General features: G+C 42.0%; 1 long non-coding RNA gene and 3 pseudogenes across 3 annotated transcripts in view; all 4 read right to left on the reverse strand.

The window, feature by feature from the left end:
• The window catches only part of LOC134948953 (uncharacterized), a 132358-nt gene that overhangs the window by 2411 nt on the left and 115849 nt on the right, over positions 1-14098 (reverse strand). For all 3 annotated transcript variants that reach the window (XR_010183068.1, XR_010183066.1, XR_010183067.1), the window contains exon 3: positions 41-136. This is a non-coding gene — a long non-coding RNA (uncharacterized LOC134948953). The remainder of the gene's footprint in view (positions 1-40; positions 137-14098) is intronic.
• On the reverse strand, positions 10181-10300 carry LOC134950846 (5S ribosomal RNA; annotated as a pseudogene).
• Positions 10458-10577, reverse strand: LOC134951262 (5S ribosomal RNA; annotated as a pseudogene).
• On the reverse strand, positions 13828-13947 carry LOC134950858 (5S ribosomal RNA; annotated as a pseudogene).

Genomic DNA, 14098 nt, shown 5'->3' on the forward strand with positions numbered 1-14098 from the left:
AACACACACAATATACAACAATATATAGCTGTGTACTCACCACACGTGCATCAATCTCCCGCCACCGCCGCACAGTCCGTAGACCTGCTGACATCATAGGCATTTGCTGGCTCCTGGGACTTGTCGTGGGAGAGTGCTGCAGGATAGTGTATTACCATCATAATTTGATGACAAAATTATTGATCAAAGAACTCTTGATGCCCTTGTACAGTAGTGACCAAAGACACCAGTTTTATACACTATACCTAAATTACACAAGAATGCCAGGTGTCCACCTGGCAGACCAATTATTGCAGCACTGGATTCTTTGAATTCTTCAAATATCTGCATCACTTTTTGCAGCCCCTCATTTGTGTGGAATCAACATTCTTAAAGGATGCAACCTACTTTATTCTCAAGTTACAAATTTTTTCACCTTTACCAGCTAAACATCTTATGTGTACAATCGATGTTGTGAGTATACCACAAGAACATGGCATTGAGGGTTTTCAAAGATTTATTATGAACCATCCACAATATTCTGGTCTAGATGTTGACTTTTTCATTCAATTACTACGCCTAACCCTGATGTGCAATTACTTCATTTTTGATGGCAAGATTTATATCCAGCACTCATAGTGGCTCCGAGCTTCGCTAATATCTATATGTTTGCTATTGAAAATTTGTTTTTTTCAAACCCAAACATCCAGCAACAGATCATTGGCTACACATGTTACATCGATGATATCTGTCTTTTTTGGAAAGGTTCACAAGATGCCTTCCTGGCACTGATGCCAGAAAATAATTAATTCCATGTCAAGAATGGAGGCACTAACAGGACCTCATCATCGAGTGACCAAGGAAACAGATTAGTTTGGACTTAGCAGTACACTACAGAAAGTCATAAATTGATGATGGTGACTAATGAAATATGGCCTATTGTATCTATTGACAGCAATTTACCTGCGCTACAGGGTGCTACTTTCCTTCACTCGTATCATCGTGGAAAAAATATAAAAAATATTGTGGTCCACAATTACATCAGTGGATTTGCTACAATTCAACCTGCTCATTTTCTCATGAAAAAAGATGGAAACTATAGATGTTTTGGGTGCACCACCTGCAGTTTTTTTTAAATCAGGCAATTTTTTCACACCACAGATCCGGTAAAATGGTTAGGATCCCTCATCCGGTAACTTGTACCACCCGTTATTTGGTCTACTTTATCAAATGTCTGTGCAGTCTACTGTTTGTAGGAAAAATGACACAACAAATGAAAGAACAGATGAATCAACACATATGTACTATTTGATCAGCAATTGAAGGAAAAGACTAATCAGCCAGTGACTCGCCACTTCCGGGACTCCCACCATAATCTTTCCTCCATTCAGTGCAGAATTATATACTGGGTCCCTCCTAATTCTAGGTGTGGTAACAGAGGACAGATCCTTCTACAGAAATGGATCTATACTCTTCAAACAGTGTACCCATTAGGTCTTAATGAATCTCTACCATTCACATGTTTTCTGAGATTCATGCTCCGTTCATACCTGTGGATACACTTTGCCTACATTACATTGGACAGTTTCTTCTGTTCCAGTGTTGATAGACACTCACTTGTTTGATTCATAATTAATTTCAAGATGAGTAGTGATTGTTATTTCTATGGTATTTATGCTGTTAAAATACCACCCCTTGGGATCCCGACTGTCTCAATACCAAACCAGGATCCCAACAGGGATACTATACCACTGCCGGAATACTGGCGAAGTAAGTGATTCCCGCTCTGTGGATGTCCACGACACCCATAGAGGGAGAAGAGAACCTTTGGCGAGCAAAGCGAGCGTGGCGAGGTCGGAGAGCATGCAAGGGGCTTAATTGCGCTCGGTATACTGACATTCGGCATCCCGTGCGCTGGCATTCCATACCGATCCTGTTTCTATATTACACTTCCCCTCCTTTCTTTTCATCTGGAGCAAGATACTATATAGAAACACTGATATAATGTCCAGCCCAGTTATCATCATCCTGTTCTAGTTAGTGGTTTGAGGCCACAGTATTTAATCCGTCCAGCATTTCAGCAGTTTAGCAATTTGTATCCTGTCACCTTTCTTACAGCAGCTGATAGCTGCACTGATACACACATTGTTGCTTGTTTAGTGTTACAATTATAGTTACTATATGTAGTGTGTGAAGGGTGACACGCTGCTGTTTTATTGTATGGTTTTGCTCCAATGGATTGATCAGAGGTGGATGTGGAGCTTAGATGCCATTTATTTATCTGTTACATTGATTTTGTTGTCACGCTATGTACACGCTGCATTTGTGTATCGATATACGCAGTGTGGTACGTTCATTGCATTACTCTACTGCATGTCTTATTGTGTAGACATACATTGTTGTCACCATGGTGATACATTATCCTGCAGCATGCCCCCACAACCAATACCAAGCTCCGGCAATTGCCTATGACATCAGCGGGTCTACGGAGCATGCGGTGGCAGCGGGAGATTGATGCACGTGTGGTGAGTACACAGCTATAGATTGTTGTATATTGTATTTGTTTGCATGTCTTGATAAAAGTGCTAGGCACTGAAACGTTGACAAGTCTTGGGTCTGTGTCTACATTATTTCTGTGGTGTGCTAGACCCAGAGTGCCAGCCATCACCTCCCGGATATATGCAGTGTGGATATTAACATATTAAAGTTGGGAGTCAGGCACATTTCAAACTTATTGCTGTGTTTATCCTAAAAGAGGGTTTCATCAGTTTTTTTAGCCAAACGGTAGGCGAGTATATTCCTGTATGTAACAAATATATTTATATGGGAAATTAATAATATCAAATCAATAATAAGGGACTGTTTACATCTGTGTGGTAATCCATGATGTGCCAACCACAAGCAAATTGTGTGCATATTGCATTATTAATTGATTAATTTGGCAATTACCACACCATAATTGCGTCTCAATATGCACAAAACGTCAGTGGCCTGCGAACATTGCCGGTGGTAAAAATCAATAGAATTAAATGTGCCCTAAATCTGTTAATTTGACTTGAGACAGCACAATTATATTTATAATTACCCTCACTTTGGCATCAATCCACCCGAATTTTATATACTGTATTTATTTTTGTTTATTTTTGGGAGGATCTGACAGATCCTAGATTAGATTAGACAACATTAGCTGTGTTCTCTTGCTTAGGACCACCAAGAACTTCAGGCTGTGTAGCATTAAGTATTTGGTAGACAAAAAATAGCCATTTAATATACACAATTGAAACACTTTTCATCAAATCTTTATACTAAACAATAAAAGTCATGGTTGGAATAGGTCACTACACAGTGGTACAGTATGTCATATGTTAGTTACTCATGCTGCTTTTACTGTAAAATGATCCATTCTCTTTCATTTTTTATACCGCCAAGTTTAGATTTTTACTTGAATCACTATCTGCTACTGTTTTTTTGCATTTTCTTTTCTTATTTTGTGTGTAGTGGGAAATTCCAAACCATTGATTAGAACTGTACAGTAGATCTTTCCAATTGTTAAAATGTTCAAGTCAAAAATTACAACTTTCCAATATCTCAAGATATTAAAGTGTGCAAAAATTAGATGTGATGCAAGATTCTATTAGAAAGCACCAATTTCATAATAATACAGTATGAGGTTGATTCATTGTGCGATCATAAAGTGCAAAACACACCAAAAGTTTGCTAGTTACCTAGAGATGACTCTGACATCAATTTTTGTTTTGTATTCATATATTGTATTAATATTGCCATATAGTCAGGGCTGGCAATAGAACCTTGGGGCCCAGTACACTGACATCTCTTGCCTCTCCCTCCCCCTCAATCACATTCGACCTGAAACCTGCAACAAAAACATCCCTACATACCAGGGACGTGCAGTGAGCTAAATGGCTCGGGAGGCACTGGCTAACCCCAGAGCCAGATTTCCATGCAATATTTAAGCCAAAGGGTACATCTGGGCATTATAAACTTCTGGAAATTTGGTGAGTTTTGATCAGAGATGTGCTGAAAAGATAAGCAGGTGAGGCACTGCCATAGAGTTTTTACTCCAGAGTTTGGGCTATAAAAATTATTAGAATAATGCAAAGAAGATATTTCAAACAAATTATCGGTATTTTTCATATATTTTATTCAGTCAAAACTCTGGTTTAAACGTAAGTATGACAGGAAAGGCTCTGCCTCATCTGCCTCACCCCATCGCACGCCACTGCTACATACTAGAGATGTGCGCTGGACACTTTTCGGGTTTTTTGTTTTGGTTTTAGATCTGGATCTCCGTTCGTGTTTTGGAACTGGATTGGTTTTGCCAAAACCACCCTTTTGGGTTTTGGTTTTGGATCTGGATTTAAAAAAAAAACAAATATAAAAACAGCTATAATCACAGAATTTGATTATTTATTTGTTCCTACGGTATTATTAACCTCAATAACATTCATTTCCATTCATTTCCAGTCTATTCTGAACACCTCACAATATTGTTTTTAGGCAAAAAGCTTGCACCGAGGTAGCTGAATGACTAAGCTAAGCGACACAAGTGGGCGGCACAAACACGTGGGTCTGCAGTGGCAGACAGGATGGCAGTTTTAAAAACTAGGACCCAAAGAGCACATAATGCAAAGAAAAAAGAGGTGCAAGATGGAAATGTCCTTGGGCCCTCCTGCCCACTCTTATGTTGTATAAACGGGACATGCACACTTTAACAAACACGACTGTGGCTGAAATGATTGGTTTGTTTGGGCCACCACCAAAGAAGAAGCAATTAATCTCTCCTTGCACAAATTGGCTCTACAGAGGCAAGATGTCATCCTCATCCTCTGATTCCTCATCCCTTTCAGTGTTTACATCCTCATTCTCACAGAGTATTAATTCGTCCCCACTGGAATGCACCATCACAGGTCCCTGTGTACTTTCTGGAGGCAATTACTGGTAAATGTCTTCCTGGAGGAATTTATAATTAATTTTGATGAACATCATCTTCTCCACATTTTGTGGAAGTTACTTCCTACGCTGATTGCTGACAGGGTTACCGGCTGCACTAAACACTCTTTCAGATTAAACTCTGGACGATATACTGTAATACTCCACCATTCTTTCAATGCTGACAGCATCATATGCAGTGACAGTAGACATGTCAGTAATTTTGGGAGCTCCTTCAGTCCGGACCAGATGTCAACACTTTCTCCTGACTGCCCTGCATCACCGCCAGTGGGTTGGCTAGAAAATTTTATTATTTTCCTCGCAGCCCCAGTTGCAGGAGAAAATGAAGGAGGAGCTGTTGAAGAGTTACATTCCGCTTGAGCTGACAATTCTCTCACCAGCAGGTCTTTGCATCTCTGCAGACTTGTGTCCACCAGAAAGAGAGATACAACGTAGGCTTCAAACCTAGGATCAAGCACGGTGGCCAAAATGTAGTGCTCTGATTTCAACAGATTGACCACCCTTGAGTCCTGGCAAAGCGAATGAAGGGCTCCATCCACAAGTCCCACATACTTAGCGGAATCGTTCAGTCTTAGCTTCTCCTTCAATTTCTATAGCTACTTCTGGAAAAGCCTAATGAGGGGAATGACCTGACTCAAGCTGGCAGTGTCTGAACTGACTTCACATGTGGCAAGTTCAAAGGGTTGGAGATTGGAGAACCTTGCACAACACGGAAATCATTCTCCACTGAACTTGAGTCAGGTGCATTTCCCCTCCTTTGCTTATATCATCAGTGGATGTATAGGCTTAAATGTCCTTTTGCTGCTCCTTCATCCTCTGAAGCATATAGAGTGTTGAATTCCACATCTTTACTACCTCTTGCTTCAGTTGATGGCAGGGTAGGTTCAAGAGTGTTTGCTGGGGCTTCAGTCTTCGGCACGCAGTCGCTGAATGTCAAAAGTGGCCGACAATTTTTCGGACCACCAACAGCTTCTCCGGCATGCCCCTGTCATTTCTCAAAAGATTCTGCACCACCAAATTAATTGTGTGTGCAAAACATGGGACATGCTGGAATTTGCCCAGATGTAATGCACACACAATATGGCGTTGTCAGATATCACAAATCCCCAGGAGAGTCTAAGTGGGGTAAGCCTTTGTGATATGATGTCCCTCAGTTTCTGTAAGAGGTTGTCAGTTGTGTGCCTCTTATGGAAACTGGTGATACACAACATAGCCTGCCTAGGAATGAGTTGGCGTTTTTGAGATGCTGCTGCTGACGCCACTGCTGTTGTTGCTGCTGAAGGCAATACATCTACCCAGTGGGCTGTCACAGTCATGTAGTCCATAGTTTGTCCTGCTTCACTTGTCCCCATGCCCGTGGTTAATTGGACAGTGAGTACAACCGCATTTTTGAGGACACTTTTCTTAATATCCCTGTACAGTCCAGGAATCACTTGCCTAGTGAAGTGGAATCTGGATGGGATTTGGTAACGGGGACACAGTACGTCCATCAACACTCTAAATCCCACTGCACCAATGGCAGATACCGGATGCCCGTCTAACACCAGCATAGTTGTTATGACCTCAGTAATCCGCTTTGCAACAGGGTGACTGCTGTCATATTTCATCTTCCTCGCAAAGGACTGTTGGACAGTCAATTGCTTAGTTAAAGTAGTACAAGTGGTCTTCCGACTTCCTCTCTGGGATGACGATTGACTCCCAGCAGCAACAACAGCAGCGGCAGCAGTAGGTGTACCACTCAAGGATCCTCCGGAGGAATCCTGGATAGGAGAGGACTCATCAGTCATGCCATTGACATGGCCTGCAGGACTACTTCCATGCCTGAGTTAGGGGAAATTGACATTGAGGGAGTTGGTGGTGTGGATTGCAGGAGCTTGGATACAACAGGAAGAAGGGATTTAGGTGTCAGTAGACTGCTTATGCTATTACCCAAAGTTTCTGAACTTGACAGTAACATGATGAATGCGCTGCAGGTGACGTATAAGGGAGGATGTTCCTAGGTGGTTAACGTCCTTACACCTACTTATTATGGATTGACAAAAGCAACACATGGCTTGACACCTGTTTTCCGGATTTGTGGAGAAATAATTCCACACCGAAGTGGTGGCTTTTTTGGTATTTTACCCAGGCATGACAATAGGTTTTTTCATCCCATTGCCAACAACTGTCTCCACTGGTTCCTTATTCAAACAAACCACATCATCATCAGAATCCTCATTGTCAACTTCCTCCTCAGCGCCAGCTACACCAATATCCTCCTCATCTTGGTGTACTTCTGCAGTGACATCCTCAATCTCAATATCAGCAACTGGACTGGCGGTGCTCCTCCCAGTACTTTCAGGGTGCGTGCGAATGGTGGTAGGAGCCTCCTCTTCCCATATAGTCTTGGGAAGGTCAGGCCTAGACATCGCATCCGTGGACACACTTGGACTCTCCTTGGTTATTTGTGATATCTCTGAACGCACAGTTGTTTTTTCCTGTGCTTTAACAAGCTTAATTTTTTTTTTATTTTTTGAGAGGGAGTACTTCAATCTTCATGAGAAGCTGAACCACCAGTCATGAAAATAGGCCAAGGCCTTAGCCTTTCGTTACCACTTCGTGTCGTGAATGGCATGTTGCCAATATTATGTTTCTCATCAGATAATTATTATTTTTTTGGTTATTAGTTTTTGCTTCTTGTATTTTACATGCCCTCTAGGACATTGGGCATTGGCCTTAGCAGACGACATTGATGGAATTGCATCGTCAATGTCATGACTGGTGGCAGCAGCAGCTTCAGCATTAGTACTAGGAACTGGAAGTGGTTCCTGATCTTTCACTATTTTTTCCTCAAAATGTGTGTTCTCCATTTCATGGGACACCACCCCTTTATTATTACAGCACAAAGAACAGTGCCCCCTTATTTTCACAGCACCCCTGTATTTTTACATCATACAGGACAGGGCCAGTGTTCCTTTATTTTAACAGCACCTCTGTATTTTTGCAGCATACAAGACAGGGCCAGCGTACCTTTATTTTAACAATAGCACCCCTGTCTTTTTACAGCATACAGGACAGGGCCAGTGTACCTTTATTTTAATAACAGCACCCCTGTATTTTAAAGCATACAGGACAGGGCCAGTGTACCTTTATTTTCACAGCACCCCTGTATTTTTACAGCATAAAAGACAGGGCCAGTGTACCTTTATTTTAACAACAGCACTCCTTTATTTTTACAGCATACAGGACAGGGCCAGTGTACCTTTATGCTAACATTAACAATGGCACCCGTGTATTTTTTTTACAGCATACAGGGCAGGGTCAGTGTACCTTCCTTTCACAGCACCCCTGTATTTTTACAGAATACAAGACAGGGCCAGTGTACCTTTATTTTGACAACAGCACCCCTGTATTTTTACAGCATACAGGACAGGGCCAGTGTACCTTTATTTTCACAGCACCCCAGTATTTTTACAGCATACAAGACAGGGCCAGTGTACCTTTATTTTAACAATAACACCCTGTCTTTTTACAGCATACAAGACAGGGCCAGTGTACCTTTATTTTAATAACAGCACCCCTGTATTTTTACAGCATACAGGACAGGGCCAGTGTACCTTTATTTTCACAGCACCCCTGTATTTTTACAGCATACAATACAGGGCCAGTGTACCTTTATTTTAACAACAGCACCCCTTTATTTTTACAGCATACAGGACAGGGCCAGTGTACCTTTATGTTAACATTAATAACAGCACCCCTGTATTTTTATAGCATACAGGACAGGGCTAGTGTGCCTTTTTTCACAGCACCCCTGTCTTTTTACAGCATACAAGACAGGGCCAGTGTACCTTTATTTTGGAAACAGCACCCCTGTATTTTTACAGCATCCAGGACAGGACTAGTGTACCTTTATTTTCACAGCACCCCTGTATATTTACAGCATACAAGACAGGGCCAGTGTACCTTTATTTTAACAACAGCACCCCTGTAATTTTACAGTATACAGGACAGGGCCAGCACCCCTGAATTTTTACAGCATACAAGACAGGGCCAGTGCAACTTTATTTTTATAACAGCACCCCTGTATTTTTACATCATACAAGACAGGGCCAGTATACCTTTACAACAACCCTGTATTTTTTACAGCATACAGGACAGAACCAGCACCCCTGTATTTTTACAGCATACGGGACAGGGCCAGCACCCCTGTATTTTAACAACACCCCTGTAATTTTACAGCATACAAGACAGGGCCAGTGTACCTTTATTTTAACAAAAGCACCCCTGTATTTTTGCGGCACACAGGACAGGGCCAGCACCTCTTTTTTTTTTTTTTTTACCAGGGCCAGCAACAGAAATCTTGGGGCCCCATACAGGGAATTCTTTGGGACCCCCCCTCAGATTTTATATATATATATATATATATATATATATATATATAAAATATGACAAAATGACAGCACTCTATGTCCTATAACAAAAATTGCTGGTGCAAGGTCCTGGTAATTAATATAAACACTCACTTTTTCCACAATCGAAAAAAGAATTAGACCAGCACTCACGTTTAGTTGGTGAAAGAAAAAAGGGTTTTATTCCTGATAAGCCATCTGGATGTAACCCACTGCTACAGTTCGCCCGACAGCCGTTTCAACGCTCAATGGTCTTCATCAGGGGCAGCTGTCACCTTGTCCGGAGTTGCCTTAAATAGCAGAGAGGGCGCCAGAATGTCCGAACGGGACGACCGGAAACAGCGCGTCATAGCTGCTTTCCGATTCGCTCCTTCCCGCACGTGGGTTGTGTTGCTGTGGTATACAAACCCGGCTCTCTCCTTAGCAACCAGCTCCGGCAGCGCGACAATGGTGTAGTGTAGGCGGATCCGTATTTTAAGTGCAGCGGCAGACAGGTAAAGTTGCTGCTGTCTATGATCCCAGTCACAGGCACATATGCAGAGTGCTTGACCCCACAGTGCGCCGGCAGCATGGAAACACTGACAGTTCAATACATATAAATCATAAAGCAAAAGTGACATATAAAACAGGTGAACCAAACAGTGACATCATGCACAGCAATGGTATCATACCGCTCATGGATAATTAATATCTAAATACAGCACACCACCACATTGGTGTAATATAGTCATGATTAAAGGCATCCAATAGGTGCAACGCAAAATGCCAATGTGAATGCCATGTAATAACAGGGAAAGGGCGGGGATACTGATTCATCACCTATAGGACACTCATGTCACTTGGTACAATACCCAGTATTCCCATGCCGTCTCCAAGCATGGTACTGACCGGGCCCAACACTGCTTAATTGCCAAGATCAGACGGGATTGGATGGTTTCCAGTGTGGTATGATTGTATCAGACAGATGTGCCCATAATTCCCGTAGTGTCAGTATCTTTACCCGTGTCTCAGACAAATCACATCATAATCCTGTGTAATGGTGTACACGACCAACCACCATTACTGATGCCAACAACCAAGCCATAGGGAGAACTGGAGAAATGTACACCAACTCCTTTGATACAACACCTAGTATTCCCACCTTGTCTCCAAACGTGGTACTAGCTAGGCCCATCACTGCTTAAATGCCAAGATCAGACGGGATCGGATGGGATCCAGTGTGGTATGGTAGTATCAATCTCCATGGTGTGCCGAAATGATGAGGTGTAAAGCATGTCCACTATGCAACAGACAGGAGCCCAGTAGGCCCTGTAGGAAAAAGACATATGTTGCAACAATAGAGCATTGGCAGGTGTCATATATCAATTATGGCAAGACATAAACATGACACACGGCGGTGTCTGAGAAAATTAAACCAAAAAGCTAGACCCTGTATGTTGTTATACAGAATCAAAGGAAACATCCCAAACGAAATTCCTCATTAAGCCCATTGGGGGCCAATGTTTGTAATCTATCAATCCATTGGTGTTCTCTTTGTAGTAGGATTTTGTTGCGATCACCACCCCTTTGTAGCGGTGGGATTTGGTCCAAGATGCAACACTTGAGTTGATTGATAGTGTGATTTGCCTCCATAAAATGTCTTGCCACAGGTAAGTTTGAAAAGTCACTTGAAGTTCCACCTTGGGTAATGCTCTTTTTAATTGTTGAACGATGCTGGCTTAGACGCTAAGGAGCGTCTAAGCCAGCATCGTTCAACAATTAAAAAGAGTGTCGAGTGTAACCAACAATGCATCATCAGGGACATGCTTGATACATTCCAATTTTCTTAAAAAGTCAGTTGTGTCCTCAATGTAACTGGCTGCACTCTTTGCAAGTGGTTGGAGATAGAAATCTACAAGCTGTGAAATCGGTTGACATAGAGATCCACGTGCCGAAATAATCGGCCGCCCCGGGGGCTGTGTTAGTGATTTATGTATTTTGGGTAACGTGTAAAGGATTGGGGTTTTGGGGTGAGACGTAGTCAGAAAGTCAGCAGTAGTCTGATTGATATACCTGTTATTTACTCCCAAATTGATTATCGAATCAATTTCCTTTTTATATGTCCATGTGGGGTCATAAGTGAGTTTTTGATAACAGGTAGGATTAGACAATTGTCCATAGGCCTCTTGTACATAATAGTCATAATCAAGCAGGACTATGCCTCCACCCTTATCAGCTGACCTGATGACCAAGTGATTGTCATTCTGTAAAGATTTGATGGCAGCTCTTTCTCCCTTGGTTATGTTGGAATAGCTAGGCTTTTGTTCCTTGATATAAGGCATCGTGTCCCTTTTAAGTACCCTTAAAAAGGTATGAATTGAGGGATTTAAGGTCGGTGGGTCGAACTGGCTGGGTTTCTTCAAAGGACAATGAGGTGTAGCGGATGTTACCATTGTGGTAGAGACTGGACTTGGGGAATTGGAGTAATAGTCTTTTAGACGTAGTTGTCTTCCCAGTTTGTAGAGGTCAACCTGCCAGTGAAAACTATCCTGTCCAACAGTTGGAACAAAGGTTAATCCCTTATTAAGGACAGAGAGTTCATCATCCGTTAGTACATGTTGGGATAAATTGAAGACCACTGATGTCTGTGCTTTATTCTCCATTGTTATTTTTTTGCTCTTCCTTTTTCTCCCACCTCTACGGGTGGGTAAAGCGGGTTTTTTGGAGCCCTCCTATTGCGTTCAGATCTTGAAAGGTAAGTGGTCCCTTGTACAGATGTTGATGGTGCATCAGAATCACTTGCTGACGTCTGAGATCTGCTATCGATGTCCGTGAAGGGTGTAGTAGGTCTTCGTCCTCCACGTCTTTGTTGGGGTCTGTATTTACGTGGCTCACCGCGTGAGACCCAAGGATATACCCTATTCTCCTTATAGTCCAGTTTGACTTGTTTGTACTTATTTTTCTTGAATTTTAGCAAGTCACCACGAAATTTATCAATGTCCTTATTTAGTTTAGTAAAAAGGTCACAGTCAGGAGACTGGATGGTCCTAAATAATTCAGAAGCCTCTAGTTCTGAAATATCCCTTCTGATTTCTGTTAGATCCGAACCTGCCTGTTCGATTACAAGCAGCATTAGATCATGGGAACATTTGTTCAAGATATTGCACCACTTTGTACAAAAGTCATTATTATGTCTCCCCAGTGTGGGTTGATTGTGTAATCTAAACCCTCTGGGGATGAGGGATTCTTTGTAATATTGGGAGAGAGTTAGGCCATGCAGATGTAGCTCAACCTCTCTCTTTTTTAATCTAAGTAAATCATATACGAATTCCTCTGGACTGTCTTTATCAAATGCCAGGGATTCGGTATTATCAAAGAGGATCCGTTCCGCATCTGTTTTATCAAATTGAAGAACAGAGACTAGATCTTTATTGACACTGGTAGACATTTATATATGCAGGGGTATATTGAGTGATATGCAAAAAAAAGAAAAAATGAAAAAGACGAAAAAATAGAAAAAAATAGAAAAAAATGGCAACCATGTGTTACCGTGTGCAACTGAAAAAAATAGAGATCATTATATTCCTGAAGAAAAAAATAATAATAATAATGTTCCAATTTAGAAAAATTGTGATTAGTTAATCTCTGCTATAGAGATTATGTTCACACAGACTGGTGCAGGTCAAAAAAGGTTGATACAAAATATGACAAAATGACAGCACTCTATGTCCTATAACAAAAATTGCTGGTGCAAGGTCCTGGTAATTAATATAAACACTCACTTTTTCCACAATCGAAAAAAGAATTAGACCAGCACTCACGTTTAGTTGGTGAAAGAAAAAAGGGTTTTATTCCTGATAAGCCATCTGGATGTAACCCACTGCTACAGTTCGCCCGACAGCCGTTTCAACGCTCAATGGTCTTCATCAGGGGCAGCTGTCACCCTGTCCGGAGTTGCCTTAAATAGCAGAGAGGGCGCCAGAATGTCCGAACGGGACGACCGGAAACAGCGCGTCATAGCTGCATTCCGATTCGCGCCTTCCCGCACGTGGGTTGTGTTGCTGTGGTACACAAACCCGGCTCTCTCCTTAGCAACCAGCTCCGGCAGCGCGACAATGGTGTAGTGTAGGCGGATCCGTATTTTAAGTGCAGCGGCAGACAGGTAAAGTTGCTGCTGTCTATGATCCCAGTCACAGGCACATATGCAGAGTGCTTGACCCCACAGTGCGCCGGCAGCATGGAAACACTGACAGTTTAATACATATAAATCATAAAGCAAAAGTGACATATAAAACAGGTGAACCAAACAGTGACATCATGCACAGCAATGGTATCATACCGCTCATGGATAATTAATATCTAAATACAGCACACCACCACATTGGTGTAATATAGTCATGATTAAAGGCATCCAATAGGTGCAACGCAAAATGCCAATGTGAATGCCATGTAATAACAGGGAAAGGGCGGGGATACTGATTCATCACCTATAGGACACTCATGTCCCTTGGTACAATACCCAGTATTCCCATGCCGTCTCCAAGCATGGTACTGACCGGGCCCAACACTGCTTAATTGCCAAGATCAGACGGGATTGGATGGTTTCCAGTGTGGTATGATTGTATCAGACAGATGTGCCCATAATTCCCGTAGTGTCAGTATCTTTACCCGTGTCTCAGACAAATCACATCATAATCCTGTGTAATGGTGTACACGACCAACCACCATTACTGATGCCAACAACCAAGCCATAGGGAGAACTGGAGAAATGTACACCA

This window comes from Pseudophryne corroboree, chromosome 8 (assembly GCF_028390025.1).
Source record: "Pseudophryne corroboree isolate aPseCor3 chromosome 8, aPseCor3.hap2, whole genome shotgun sequence".
Taxonomy (NCBI): Eukaryota; Metazoa; Chordata; class Amphibia; order Anura; family Myobatrachidae; genus Pseudophryne; species Pseudophryne corroboree.